Source organism: Papaver somniferum, chromosome 10, assembly GCF_003573695.1.
Source record: "Papaver somniferum cultivar HN1 chromosome 10, ASM357369v1, whole genome shotgun sequence".
NCBI lineage: Eukaryota > Viridiplantae > Streptophyta > Magnoliopsida > Ranunculales > Papaveraceae > Papaver > Papaver somniferum.
In genome coordinates, this window is record NC_039367.1 from 33,507,038 (window position 1) to 33,521,774 (window position 14,737).

General features: G+C 35.9%; 1 non-coding gene and 1 pseudogene across 1 annotated transcript; both read left to right on the top strand.

The window, feature by feature from the left end:
* The first annotated feature begins 4,740 nt into the window (after nt 1-4,740).
* TRNAP-AGG lies at nt 4,741-4,812 on the top strand. The gene has a single exon. It is a non-coding gene; the product is annotated as a tRNA-Pro (tRNA).
* A 9,507-nt stretch (nt 4,813-14,319) lies between these two features.
* LOC113319773 lies at nt 14,320-14,419 on the top strand (annotated as a pseudogene).
* The last annotated feature ends 318 nt before the right edge of the window (nt 14,420-14,737 follow it).

Sequence of the window (14,737 nt, forward strand, 5' to 3'; positions counted from 1 at the left end):
TCTACCAGTATGCGTACGGGTACGCATACTTGTGCTATCTCCTTCACCATTTTGTATATACACATATGCATACACTTGGTTCCCGGTTTATGGATTTATACACTAATGTGCGAACACACTATATATGCTTATATCCAAAGATGGTTATGTTATCAAATCTTAATTTCAATCATTGAAACTTTCTTAAAGGATGTTATATAGTTGTTGTTCACAAACTATTTTTCGTCAAAGCGATTTTCAAGTTATTGAAATTATCATAATGAAACATTCCAATCCAACACCAAATGATTGTATCACACAAACCATGTTAGATGTAACTCGACAATTTTCATATGATCTTATCCGGACTTTCGTAACGAATGTAAGATGAACATTGCTAAAGCGAAATCTTTCCAACACATACTTCGAGAAATATATAAGCGAGATAAACTCAGCTCGAAATCTCAAATGTGTATAATAGAAAACTATATCGTAACACGACTTATGTCTCAATATAGGAGATAGAATATAAGTAGACTTTCCACGTGATAGATGAGTTTAAGTCTCCACATAACTTTTTGTTGATGAAGTTCCACAAGCTCCCCTTAGTAGTTCTTCATCTTCAAATGATGAAGGCCGAGAGATTTAAGCTCAACTACACTATCTATGTCCTAGTCCAAGACATCTATAAATAGGCTAGAAATCAAGACATATAGTTTCGATCACTAACATTGACAACACATGCTTGAGATAGCAACGCATGCGAGTTCGACTGAGCAATGATCTAACAAATGTCGCGGTCTATAGTTATCAGGGGTGCTCACTAGTATACCTTTTCACCTAATAGATTAGAGTATTAGAAGGTTATATCTTGTCAAAAATGCCTGATTTTTAAAGCTCATGAGACTTTTGAATCAAAGTTTTATATTAAGGAAGAAACGAGGAATACTAAAACAAAATATCCATATTTTGTTTTACAGAACTAGTAGTAAAACACCAAGGTGACCAAATTTGGAGTACAAAAACTCCATTCAAATATTGAGATCCACTAAAACTCCATATTAAACAAAATTGATATAAAAATCCCAAAAATTTTAAAATTGATACAAAAACCCCAAACAAATTGGTTTCATCAAATTCTATGATGAAACAAAATTTGATTTCATCTTATTTTTTCCTTTTTTTTTTTACCATGAAACCAAAGATTTTAATGATGAAACAATAAGTTTATGATGAAACCAAATTTTGATGGTATTGTTTCTGGTTAGTGCTGGTGTTGGTTGGTGGTGGTACTTTTTATGGTGATGATAGTGCTAGTATTTTTTGTTGGATGTGGTGTTGGTTGGGATTTTTGTGTTACTTTTGTTATTTGGCGTTTTTGTGTTACTTTTGTTATTTGGGGTTTTTGTGTTACTTTTTGTTATTTGGAATTTTTGTGTTACTTTTGTTTTGATGGGTTTTTTGTGGATGGATAGTGACACCTTTGGGGTTATAACTCACGACCCCCTTTTTTTTTCAAATAAATTGTTAAAGATTTTTTTTTTCCAAAGAGCCTGAAAGGCATTTATAAGAGAACTGGTCTGGAAATATAAGATCAAATGATAAGCAAATTAATGTTTATCACGCTACGAATAATCATAGAGGATGTATGAAACTTATTGTTCCTAACTTTAACTTTAAAAGGTATGTTATTTCTAGATGAGATAGGTAACAACATATGGAAAAGATTCGTGGTGGGTTTAAATAAAGTAACATATATTGAAGAAAGTTAATCGTAATGCAAAAATACCAAATCAAGTGGTAATGTGATTTTTGAAGGTGATTTGAGTTTCATATCGAAAGAAACTTTGGATCAAGTTCTAGTAATAGGGGATTTTGCATAAATATTCAGTAAATGACATACCCATTGATTAGTAATTTTTTTATTAGTACGCCTATTCAAATTTGAGTTTGCAATTGTTTAAGGTCATTTGTATGTCTTTGAAGGTCGATTGCATATTCACTATTTTACTGCAATTATGAAAATATCTTGGCAATGCATATAAAGTTCGAAACTTTGTACTTGGAAATTTTAAAATTTCTTCCGATGGAATAAATTTCCTATTAACATTCGAGAAGATATTGATCACTGATGGAATACCCGATGTATCACATCAAAATGTTTGAATTTTAGTCAAAACCTTTGGAGTATTTTCTTGACGAAAATCATGGTAAATCTTTCAAATTTTCCTAACTCGGTTTCATATTGAAAAAAAAAATATACTCACGGGTTGATATAACTTGATGTAGCTTAATACACTTGATTTAATGCATGCAACATCTAAAAACCGTCAGATTGGGTAGCTACATAAAAGGTATTGAAATCTTGAATCGTAAAATGACTCGTTTTCACTAGGAATTAGATCGTGCATTGAATCACGAACTAAAGGTTCATGGTAAAATTTTAAAACATTGTATTTAACTTGTATTTACACCAGGGATTAACCCGTGCCGTAATGGCACGGGATGCATTTTTCTCTAATTCGACATTGCTTGCATTCGGCTTATTTTATTTATTTCATGAAAAATAATTTTGATATTCAAAAAGGTTTCAGCCAGGAAAATGATTAGTTACCTTTTTGTTTTTGTTAATAGCATGTTATTTCTATTTAGTATTCATCCAGAGTAACAATGTCGTCCCAACATGAAAATTAAAAATAAAATAAAATAGATATTATCTCGTTTACTATTTCATCCAACCGTAATTTTAAATTTCAAAGAAAATATTTTCTCTAAAAATAAATATGCCTAACCTGCCAACCCAATTCCATGACATTTATGAACTCATGGGTTCCAAAATTACTGATAAATAAGGCTCTACGGCATGAAGCAAAGAACCATAATATTTTCCCTACTATAGACTATTCTTTTTGTGCAAAATGTGAGAGTTTTATAAAATTGGAGAACTCTTGGATATTGGAAGACTGAGATATATATGTGTGAGATGAAAAATAAACTTCTAAAAGTAAATCAGAACATGTGCAAGATCATTCCTCAATCATTTTGATAACATAAAATGATAGCACAAAATTGAACAAATTCATGGATAATTTTCTTTTGCATCAACTATGCTAATAAGTGCATGAGTGGCGTTCTCACATCTAGTGTTATTCAAGTAATTTGGAACACTAAATAACATATATAGTCATATTGATATCTGTGTCGATATAAATTCAACTAACATTTTGAAGAAATATCATTCGTTTCGGAGAAAAATACGACACAAACTTCTGTCACCTTCAATTTGTAGAAAATACATAAGGTTTAACCAGCATTGAGATTAAACAAATACCTCAATATTGGTCAAATAATGTCTACAAATCCGCGATCATTATAGAGTGCCAATGGGTAAAAAGAAGGGAATAACACCGGTGTTACAAAGAGAATACCTTATATGTATCAACTTATGTTATTTTATATATTCAAATTTAAAAGATCATTAACCTGATACAAAAACATAGAAGAACCCAAGTTGAACCAATACTTGCATAAAACAACACTTATAATAGAATTTCGTAATATGAAAATACCTTAAAAAATCTTCATTAGAGTTTTAATAGCATGCCTTATCAAGAATTACGATAGGAAGAAATCACCAAATTAATATGTGGAAAGTTCATTGGATATGTAGCAGTTCAGAGAAGTATACAGTAGTAGTGATGGCGCTCCATCTAACTGTTGTTCGATTGATTGTAATATGAAAATACCTTAAAAAATCTTCATTAGAGTTTTAATAGCATGCCTTATCAAGAATTACGATAAGACGAAATCACCAAATTAATATGTTGAAATTTCATTGGATATGTAGCAGTTCAGAGAAGTATACAGTAGTAGTGATGGCGCTCCATCTAACTGTTGTTCGATTGATTATTTTAGTTTTTTGAAAAGATTTCGGTTTTCCTTGGAGAAACCGAGAGGGAGCGTTTTATTGTATTCAAAATCATTCAGAAAGCCGATCTCCAACTTGAGCACTACTTACGAGATCTCAATACAACCATAGGTTTATCTATTGATATACGGAATCTTGATACTAAATATGTAATTTAGAGTAGTTATTATATAACGTGACATCTCAATGTTTTTTACTTAAATTTTCTTGTATTTTAATCGAGTTTATTTTAGCATTAAGACGATCAACCACATCTTATACTTTATAGTGTTACCCGTTTTGTAGCGGCACAAAATTAACATAGTATATTATTACTCACGAATACCCGTCAGAACCACAAAACTACCGCATCCCTCGAAGGATGTTGGGCGATTAATCGCAAATGTCATGTATAAAGTTGAAAAACTTAGGTCGTTAATTAATTTATTCTCTAATGTTTTTTTTGTTATATTCTCTTTTGTATTGCAATTAATTTCATTTAATACTAGAAACAATGATTCACATGATCGGTTACCAAAGATAGCAGGGGCACCATTTGATCCTATGTTCATAATCATTTTGCTATATATGGTTTGGTATCGTTTAGTACATACCTTTATTAATCGTGTCTAAAACAACCAACTACATCTTTCACAATACAATGTTACTCGTCATTTTTTTTTGCTTCAGGAAAAATAATAAAAATAAACACCCACCACTACTAAAACCATCCACCTCCACAATTTCTTCCACCACCACCATTGTTACCACCTCCACCACTCACCAACACCCGCCATAGCTTTCACCACCCATTACTACCACCACTATTATATATTGAAATAATTTTTACCAACGGGCAATTGGTCTAGTGGTATGATTCTCGCTTAGGGTGCGAGATGTCCCGAGTTCAATTCTCGGATTGCCCCATAAGTGTTTGTCTTTGTACAAACCATAATTTTCTTTTTTTTTTTTAGAAATAATTAATACTTTTTACTTTAATTTATTGATAGAAATATGTTATGTTAGATTAATTAAGGAAATATTTATGATTTAAATGAAAAATTAATAAATCATTCATTATGAGAAATTAATTGAAACACTTATAATGTTTAATTTGAATAAACCACGACCATAGATTTATCTTCTCCCTAGACAACTCTTGACCACTCTTTATCATGCCTAACTTGTCCAAACCTTGTTTTGTATTCTAGACTAGAATATGACACGTGCCGTAACGGTCCAGGATTTTAAATGGTGTTATTGGTAAGTGTCTAAGTGATCGTTGAAGTTTTTTCTGTTTTATGCATAACCAAATGGTGCTTTCTTAGATGGGAATCAATAATTCAAAAGCCGTATACTCCCAAACCCTTCGTATGATGGGCCCCAAATGTAGCCCCTGCAAATCCCAAATAGCTTAGGGCCCATCACATGTGAGTGCCCGATTTTTGTTTGGTTTTTAGGGACGGTCCGTGTAGCATCGCTGGTGACAATTTTCGATTTTTATAATCAAACCACGGTATTAGAAGTTTTTTCTCCGCACTATATAATATTTTATAATCAAATTTATTTGGGAATCGAGTTGCGGACTCCTACCATCACGGTACCATGGTCGGACCTCAGCTACCACCACCAGATTCTGTATTTCATTCACCCACGACCAGGGACGGGCCTAGCAAGGGCTAACCCGGGCTATAGCCCGTCCTTAAATTTGAGACAGAGATTTTTAAGTATGGGTAGCAATCATTTTTTGGGTTTAGCCCAGCACTAAATAGATCATAGACAAATTTTAGCCTAGCTAAGCCCACAGTAAAAATTCATACGTGTGAGAAATAAGTTCACTATCTAGCCCATTTAGTTTTTTCAAGCTAGCCTACGGCTCCACTACTGGTCAGTACCATTACCAAGTATGATGCTGTTGGATTCGACTAAAAGTCTGAGTGTTTCCAATGTTATATATTACGCAACTCTTATTATTTTGTGAACAATAAAATGAATAATCCCAGCCGATAGAAAAAAGCCAACACTTCATTCTTTTACTGTCTAAATTTTTTTTGCACCCTTCGGCCGCCTTATCCCAGATATAGAAGGCATCCTTACCCTGACTAAATACCTGAGTCCGTCCCTGCCCACGACATGATCATCTCGTACGTATAGTTTCGGCCAGCGTCCATTGGCTTATTTATCAAACCGCATTATTTCACCACCTAAAGCCTATATGAAATGTTATGGGAAGGCCAGGAGTAACCTGCGGTGTTTATTTTTGCAGAGTGCTAACCAAAAAGGAAAAAAGCGAGTTTCTTGGCAAAGCACGGCCAACACAGTAACGGCACATGAACAAAATTAATTTTTTCTTTTTGAACTTATCAAATGAAAAAGTGGATTCAAAAATTTTACACAACTGATTTACAAAACCAAAGAAAACCATGTATGGTAAGTAAATATTAATTTAAACAGACAAACAACTACTTCAAGGTTGCAGAAGTGATGATAAAAATTGTTGGCAGAGCAGTGTTGCCTCCGGATTTGTAATTATTCCCTTTGATGATTTAACTTTTCAATCAGATCTTCAAATGTCGGTGTCCCTTCAAATGAATCTAAGGCGGGAAATGCTTGTAGTAGCTAGCTTCTTAAGTGATATGTAGCTTAGCTTAATCAAGTAATCACTCAAAGACAATACTCAGAAAATCAATCACTTAATATACCCGTAATTCAGGCCTCCATTGTCCTAAGGAGAGAATAGTCTTACGGAAACTTACGCAGTATCTGATGTACCCCAAAGCTGAAAACTATTGCCCGGGCCTGAAAATGAGGTAACAGTTAGTTAAGGACTAAGTTTTTGCAATCAGAAAATAAGACCTATCATTGTTAATTGATGTGATTTGTAGATAGTGGTAAAAGTGGTTCGATTCTCAGACTTGTGAAGGATATTAATTAGACTTAAATTCTAATATTAAAATAGAAAACTCACTAAAGATTATAACAAACTCAATCAAAGTTGATATCAATATTAAAAGAACACTGAGGCTAAGATTCCACTATTTTCCAAATTCAAAGTGATTTAATCCAATATTTATATTCATGCAATTTTCATGTTAAATTTGATTCTTACTATTGCAACAAGTAGATTTTCAAAAGCAATAATTGTAAATACCAAGCATGAAGCATCAAGAGTCTATAAACTAACCATACTCCATCAAAATAGATCACAATCACTCAAATAAAAATCATATTCAATAATAATCCAAGGCAAATAATCATAATAATAATTGCAATAAATTAAAATAAATAGATTGTACCGCTTTTTGTTGGAAAATAGCTTCCTCTATCGCCTCAGCAATGGGGTTTAGCTCCTCATATCAAAAACAGGTTCAAAACAATAAATCATGACTCAAAAGGTGGTTTTATTGAAGAGAATATATAAAACAGCAGATCTGCAACGGTGTATAGATGTTACAGAAGTCACCGTTACAGTTGGTGTTGCAATACTGAAGATATACGTTACTAATCAACTGTTACAGGATCAGAAATTTAAGACCCTAGAATACGACTGTCCTGCACAACTTAATGTTCTTCAGCTGTTAAACAACGACACTGTTCTGCGACTATTTCCCGTGCGTCAATGTTCTTCGCGTTCTTCCTCTTCAGCAGTAGCAGCAGCAGAAACAGAGTTTGGTAAAGCTCTGATTTCTTCTTCTATGGCTCTCCTTAGGTCCCCAAACTCTCGACACCCCTTCTATATTACCCAAGCCATCTATTTATATCAAAAATACCGATTAAATCTCTCCCAAATCTTCCAAAATCTCTTTCCTTCTCTTCATGGCAAAGTTGCGGCAATTTCTTGTTTTAGAATTTCTATGCGTTTCTGAGCTTTCCTTTTTATTCTAAACTCTTCCTTAGATAGATACAAATCTTTGGGAAGGTTTACATCACTTTAATCTCTCTAAAATTCCCTAAAACAGGTCACACAAGTGACTTGCCATATATTTCTGTTGTGATAAAAATCCGTCGATTGAGCCCAGTCTAATCGATTTAAACACCCATATCAGATTCCTAGACTCATAAGGAGTCTATCCTATGAAAATCAGAGGTTTTATCGACCTCAAACTCCTCCAAATCACGATTGCCAAAACTGCCAAATATTTCCCACCAATTTTCTGGATTTGAAACCGTGAAGAAGAAATGGCGCCCCCTATCCAGAGTAGGGGTGCCTTTAGCAGTTGCCTTAAGGGGTGTCCTGGGGTTTCCCCTTATCCAAGCCGGGGGTACGAATAGCAAGTGTCCTCCGGGTGCTTTCCGTCAACTTTTCGAGTCAATTTTTTCCAAAAATGTTTATTAGCCAAAAATACCTACAACTAAATAAAACACCATAATAAGTACAAAAATGAGCCACAACAATATATAGAATCGAGACAAATCGGACACAAAAATGTGTCTATCAAATACCCCCAAACCTAGTATTTGCTAGTCCTCGAGCAAAAATAAAATAGAAATAAAATCCTAACTCATTGTCACAGGCATCGTCGATTGCATTTAGCGCATGCAATAAGCCTTTAAACCCCTAGGTGTCCCTAGTGGAGGAGTGTTGTCTCCGGAGGGCTTACCAGAGGTATACCCACAAAACCTTTATACTCCAGACCCTAGCTATCTACACAGAACCTTGGAAGGCACTAAAGAATCTCCTTGGTTGGCATACTTATTGACTAGAGGAGGAAGTACCCTGATGCGAAATTCCAATTGTTGTACACGAGTTTGCACTCAAGCATACTAAAATTCATATATAAGTGACAGAGCTCTACTCAGATAGTTGCTCTATGGACATCAATATCCGGAGTCGAAACTAATCACATGGATAAATCAAGAAGATGGGTATAGAGAAAAACATAAATGGTTTTGATGTTTACTAGGTGAACGGTGTTTCTTATATCTGTCTGAAGGCCTCCGCCAAAATGAACCTATCCTAATGGACTGAGATACCGGTCTGACTAATATCAACACACTGGCATATATAAGGGTACCAGTGGTCGATAATCCTAACTCTAGGTCAACACAACTGGCATATATAAGGGTTCCAATGGTCGACTTTATTGAATTTATTCCAGTTGGTCTGGTCTCTTTTTTTTTTCTTTTCTTTTTTTTTGTATCTCAATCACTCTAATTCGCCCTAGCATTGATAACAACTTGAATCGTGAGCCCGACCTAATCTCTTAGAGAAACATAGTTTAAAAACAAAACAAAATAAAAACAGAAGTGAAAAGGACTCAACGAGATATGGTGAAACTATCATGTTATTTCTAACACCTGAGCTCTGTGCTTTTATGAATAGACTCTTTAGATGTTTCCATCTAGTCAGATTGGTTCCTCAACTCCTACAACCAAAATTCTTCCATCCACTTAGATTGGTTAGTGCTATCCTTAATAGGGATAAATTTCTAGGCTCTGGAGTTTATTTATTGCAACAAAAAGGTAACAAAAAGTTCTACCCCACCCCCAAACTTAAATCTAACATTGTTCTCCATGTTTCTAATCAAAGAACAATACCAAAAATATAAGTAACATGAGGAAATAGTAAAGAGAGAAGTCGGAAAGATAGTACCTGGGTGAAGTGTAACCAAAAACCTACAAAAATATTATACAACATACAAAATCGCCTCGATGGTCAATCAAGGTAAACAGGGTCCTCCAGAGGGACCTCCTCAACATCACTTGTAGGAAAAGGCTCTAAAAAGGGCTTCAGTCGCTGACCGTTAACCTTCGAAGAACTACTACCATCTGGTGTCTTAATCTCAATAGCGCCATGAGGAAAAACAGTACAAACCACAAAAGGACCGGTCCACCGAGATCGCAACTTCCCGGGGAATATATGCAAACGCATACAGAAGAACTTTTTGACCTGGAGAAAATGACTTTCGTAAAATATTCCTATCATGCACAAGTTTCATTTTGTTCTTATACTCCTTAGCACTATCGTATGCATCTCTATGAATCTCGTCCAACTCATTGAGCTGGAGCTTTCTTTGAGCTCCTGCCTTGTCAAGTGAAAAGTTTAAGTTATTAATATCTCAATAGGCTCGATGCTCTAACTTAACAGGCAGGTGACATGCCTTGCCAAACACTAAACGATAAGGTGACATTCCAATGGGTGTGTTAAACGCAGTACGGTAGGCCCATAAGGCATCAGTAAGCCTCGACGACCAGTCTTTCCTATTTGGATTAATTGTTTTCTCTAGAATACGTTTAATTTCCCTATTGGAAACCTCTACCTGACCACTGGTCTGTGGGTGATATGGGGTTGCTACTTTATGGGTAATACCGTATCGTTTCATTGAAAGAGTAAACGGTCTATTACAAAAGTGTGAAGCTCCATCACTAATTATAGCTCGCGGCGTACCAAAACATGTAGGTATATTCTCTTTCAAAAACTGGATACGACCCTGTGGTCATTCATTTTACACGGAACCGCCTCAACCCACTTAGACACATAGTCTACAGCGACAAGTATGTAAAAATAACCAAATGAAATAGGAAATGGACCCATAAAATCAATGCCCCACACATCAAAGACCTCAATCACTAAAATAGGGTTCAAAGGCATCATATTTCTACGGGAAACGGTTCCTAACTTCTGGCAACGCTCACAAGAAACACAATGACTACGGGAATCTTTAAACAACGAAGGCCAGTAAAATCCACACTGCAAAGTCTTAGCAGCAGTCTTCTTAGCACTAAAATGACCCTCAAATGCATGTTCATGACAAAAGGACATAATACTAGACTGGTCACTCTCAGATACACATCTCCTAATAATCTGGTCCGGACAATACTTAAACAGATAAGGATCGTCCCAAAAGAAATGCTTAACCTCGGCTAAAACCCTAGAACGATCTTGCTTACCCCAATGTTGAGGGGTTCGACTAGTAACAAGATAATTCACTATATTTGCATGCCAAGGTGATTGGGAAATAGTAAACAATTGTTTATCAGGAAAGATAACCCTTATAGGAAGGGAATCACTATGGGAACTAACAACTAGCCTAGACAAGTGGTCTGCTACTATATATTTTGCACCCTTTTTGTCTCTAAGGTCTGTGGAAATTTTTTGTAACAATAGGATCCATCTAATCAATCTAGGTTTGGTATCCTTCTTAGATAAAAGGTATTTCAAAGCAGCATGATCTGTATAGATTATGATCTTAGAACCTAATAGGTATAACCTAAAGTTATCCAAGGCAAACACGATGGCTAAAAGCTCCTTCTCGGTAGTTGAGTAGTTCATTTGGGCATCATTCAGAGTTTTGCTAGTATAATAAATCACATGAAGTAATTTGTTTTCTCGTTGTCCTAAAACGACGCCTATAGCATAATCTGAAGAATCACACATAATCTCAAAGGGTAGATTCCAGTTAGGTGCCTGTACTATCGGGGCAGTAGTGAGTAAAGTTTTAAGCTTCTCAAAAACCTCTAAACAAGCATCATCAAAGACAAACTTAACATCTTTTGCAAGCAAATTGCAAAGATGTCTAGAAATCAAGCTAAAATCCTTAGTGAATCGACGGTAAAAACATGCATGCCCTAGGAATGACCTAATATCTTTTACGGTTTTTGGGACCTGTAAAGTCTTAATAAGGTCAACTTTGGCTTTTTCTACCTCTATACCCTTTGAAGAGACGATGTGCCCTAACACAATTCCTGATTTAACTGTGAAATGACATTTTTCCCAATTAAGCACTAAATTTTTTTCCTTACACCTAGTCAACACTAATGTCAAATGATGCAAGCACTCATCGAAAGATGAACCAAACACTGAAAAATCATCCATAAAGACCTCTAAGAACCGTTCTACCATATCAGAAAATATGCTCATCATACAACGCTGAAAAGTTGCAGGGGCATTACATAACCCGAAAGGCATGCGTCTATACGCAAAGGTACAGGTAAAAGTGGTTTTCTCTTGGTCTTCTGGGGAAATAACGATCTGATTATAACCAGAGTAGCCATCTAAGAAGCAATAGTGACTATGTCCAGCTAATCGCTCTAGCATTTGGTCGATAAAAGGAAGGGGAAAGTGATCCTTCCTTGTGACCTTGTTCAATTTACTATAATCAATACACACACGCCATCCCGTGGTCACTCGGGTTGGGATTAATTCATTATTATCATTCTGGACTACAGTGATACCTGATTTCTTGGGGACAACCTGAATAGGGCTGACCCACTTACTGTCTGAAATTGGGTAAATAATACCCGCATCTAACAACTTAAGCACCTTTTTTCGAACTACCTCGTTCATGTTAGGGTTCAGTCGACGTTGCATCTCTCTAGAAGGTTTGGAGTCTTCCTCTAAATGAATCCGATGCATACACACAGTAGGACTTATACCCTTAATGTCTGCTATAGTCCACCCTAAAGCTTCCTTATTGTCTTGAAGTACATTTACTAGCCTACTTTCCTGATCACTATCCAAATCGGAAGCTACAATCACAGGTAAAGTCTCAGATGGGCCTAAAAACACATACTTTAGAGTATCGGCTAGTGGTTTAAGGTCCAACTTTGGGGGATCTTCTAAAGAAGGAATTAGGGTAGTATCAGAAACTGGTAATGGTTCGAACCTAGCTTCCATCTATCAGTGTCTAACACATGGGTAGAATCTAATAGAGAATTCACATGTTCAATAGTGCTATCGTCTTCAAAATCTAAACCAAAATGGGATAGACAACTTTCTAATGGGTCTTCAGACAAGATGTTTAGTAATGACTCCTGAACTAAGGATTCTATCATGTTCACCTCCTCAACACATGTGTCATCTAGCTCATGAGATTGCTTACCGACATTAAAAATGTTCATCTCCATAGTCATATTACCAAAAGATAAACTCATCACATCATTTCGACAGTTAATGATCGCATTAGACGTAGCTAAAAATGGGCGACCTAATATCGCATGTATCTGGTTCTCTGGGTCAGGGACAGGTTGAGTATCTAGGACCATGAAATCTACTGGATAAATAAACTTGTCGACCTCAATAAGAACATCCTCGATAACACCTCGAGGGATTTTAACAGACCTATCAGCTAACTGCAGTGTCATCTGAGTAGGTTTCATTTCACCAAGTCCTAGATGTAAGTATACATGGAATGGCAGTAAGTTCACACTGGCTCCTAAGTCAAGTAAATCTTTTTCTACCCGGAAGTTACCTATTGTGCAAGCAATGGTAGGAGAACCTGGGTCTTTGTACTTTGGAGTTGTGGTGTTCTGAATGATTGAACTTACGTGACTAGATAAAAAGGCTTTCTTATGGACGCTATGTTTTCGCTTTCGCGTACACATATCCTTAAGGAACTTGGCATAAGCAGGAATTTTCCTAATTTCATCTAATAAGGGAAGTTTTATGGTAACTTGCTTAAAAACCTCCACTATGTCATTAAAGTTCATTTCCTTCTTTGTTGGTACTAATAGCTGAGGAAATGGGTCTCTAGGCCTAAAATCATACCTTTCGGGAACCGAATTCACATCATCAGAAACTTTATCAGTCTCTTCAGCTACTGGTCCTGAGAGGTGAGATCTTGAGGGCTGAACTACAGTATGTTCACTATCGGGCATGGTTACCTTATTGTCTACAACTCTACCACTTCTAAGGGTTCTAACAGCATTCAATTGATTCGATGGTTTTGCACCTAATTCATGAACTCCTCTAGGGTTGGGTTGTGTTTGACTAGGAAACTTACCTTTTTATCTCAAAGAATCACTTATCAGACCAACCTGGGTTTTTAACTCGGAAATAGCCTGACTATTTTCTTGTCCTATCCTGTTACTAGCTTGTAGACTCTGTTCTACGGATAACTGAAATTTTGCAGTTTGCTGAGTTAACAAGGCGAGAGATTCCTCTAAACTTAGGATTTTCTTATCTGACTGATTCTGAAACTGAGATAGTCCTGAAGGATTCTTAGTATATACAAAACCTAGGGGAGCATTAGAGTTACTAAACTGACCTTGACTTTGGCCCTTAGACCACGAAAGGTTCGGATGGTTTCGCCAACCAAGATTATAGGTTTCTGAATATGGGTCAATCTTTTGACGGTTATCAAATATGGTGTTATTATAAAGAGCATTGGCCTGCACTTCAATATAAAAGGCTCCACTCTACCACTAGTCTGGCCCACTTCTAAGGCTTCTAACCTTTTTGCTATAGCAGCAATTTTGGCATCTGATTCATATCCTCCTTCTACCCTATTAACGTTTCCTCTACTTAAAAGAATTGTTTTCTGGGGTGCCTACTATTTTCCCATTATTGGGTTTTTCCGAAGATTTCATTAAAAAATTCCATCGCTGCATCAACAGTTTTGTTTTCAAATCCACCAGTGCATAGAGACTCAACCATGGTCGTTGTGGAGTAATCTAAACCCTCATAAAGGATCTGAACTAGCCTAAACTTTTCTAAACCATGATGAGGACACTGGGATAATAAATCATTGAACCTTTCCAAATACCTATATAAAGATTCTCCCTCTTGTTGTGAAAATGTGCATATTTGCGTCCTAATAGACGATGTTTTGTGCCTAGGGAAAAACTTATTGAAAAAGGCAGATGTAAGTTGTTCATATGTCTCAATTGACTCGGAGTCCAAACTATACATCCACGACTTGGCCTTATCTTTCAGGAAAAATGGGAATAACCTAAGTTCCAAAGCATCATCATCTAAGCCTCTAATTCTTAGAGTACTACAAATTTCCTCAAAGTCCCTAACATGGTAATAAGGGTTTTCATTTTCTTTCCCTAAAAATATTGGGAGCATCTGTAAGGTCCCAGGTTTCAGTTCATAGGGTGCCTCCATTTCAGCTAACTTAATACATGAAG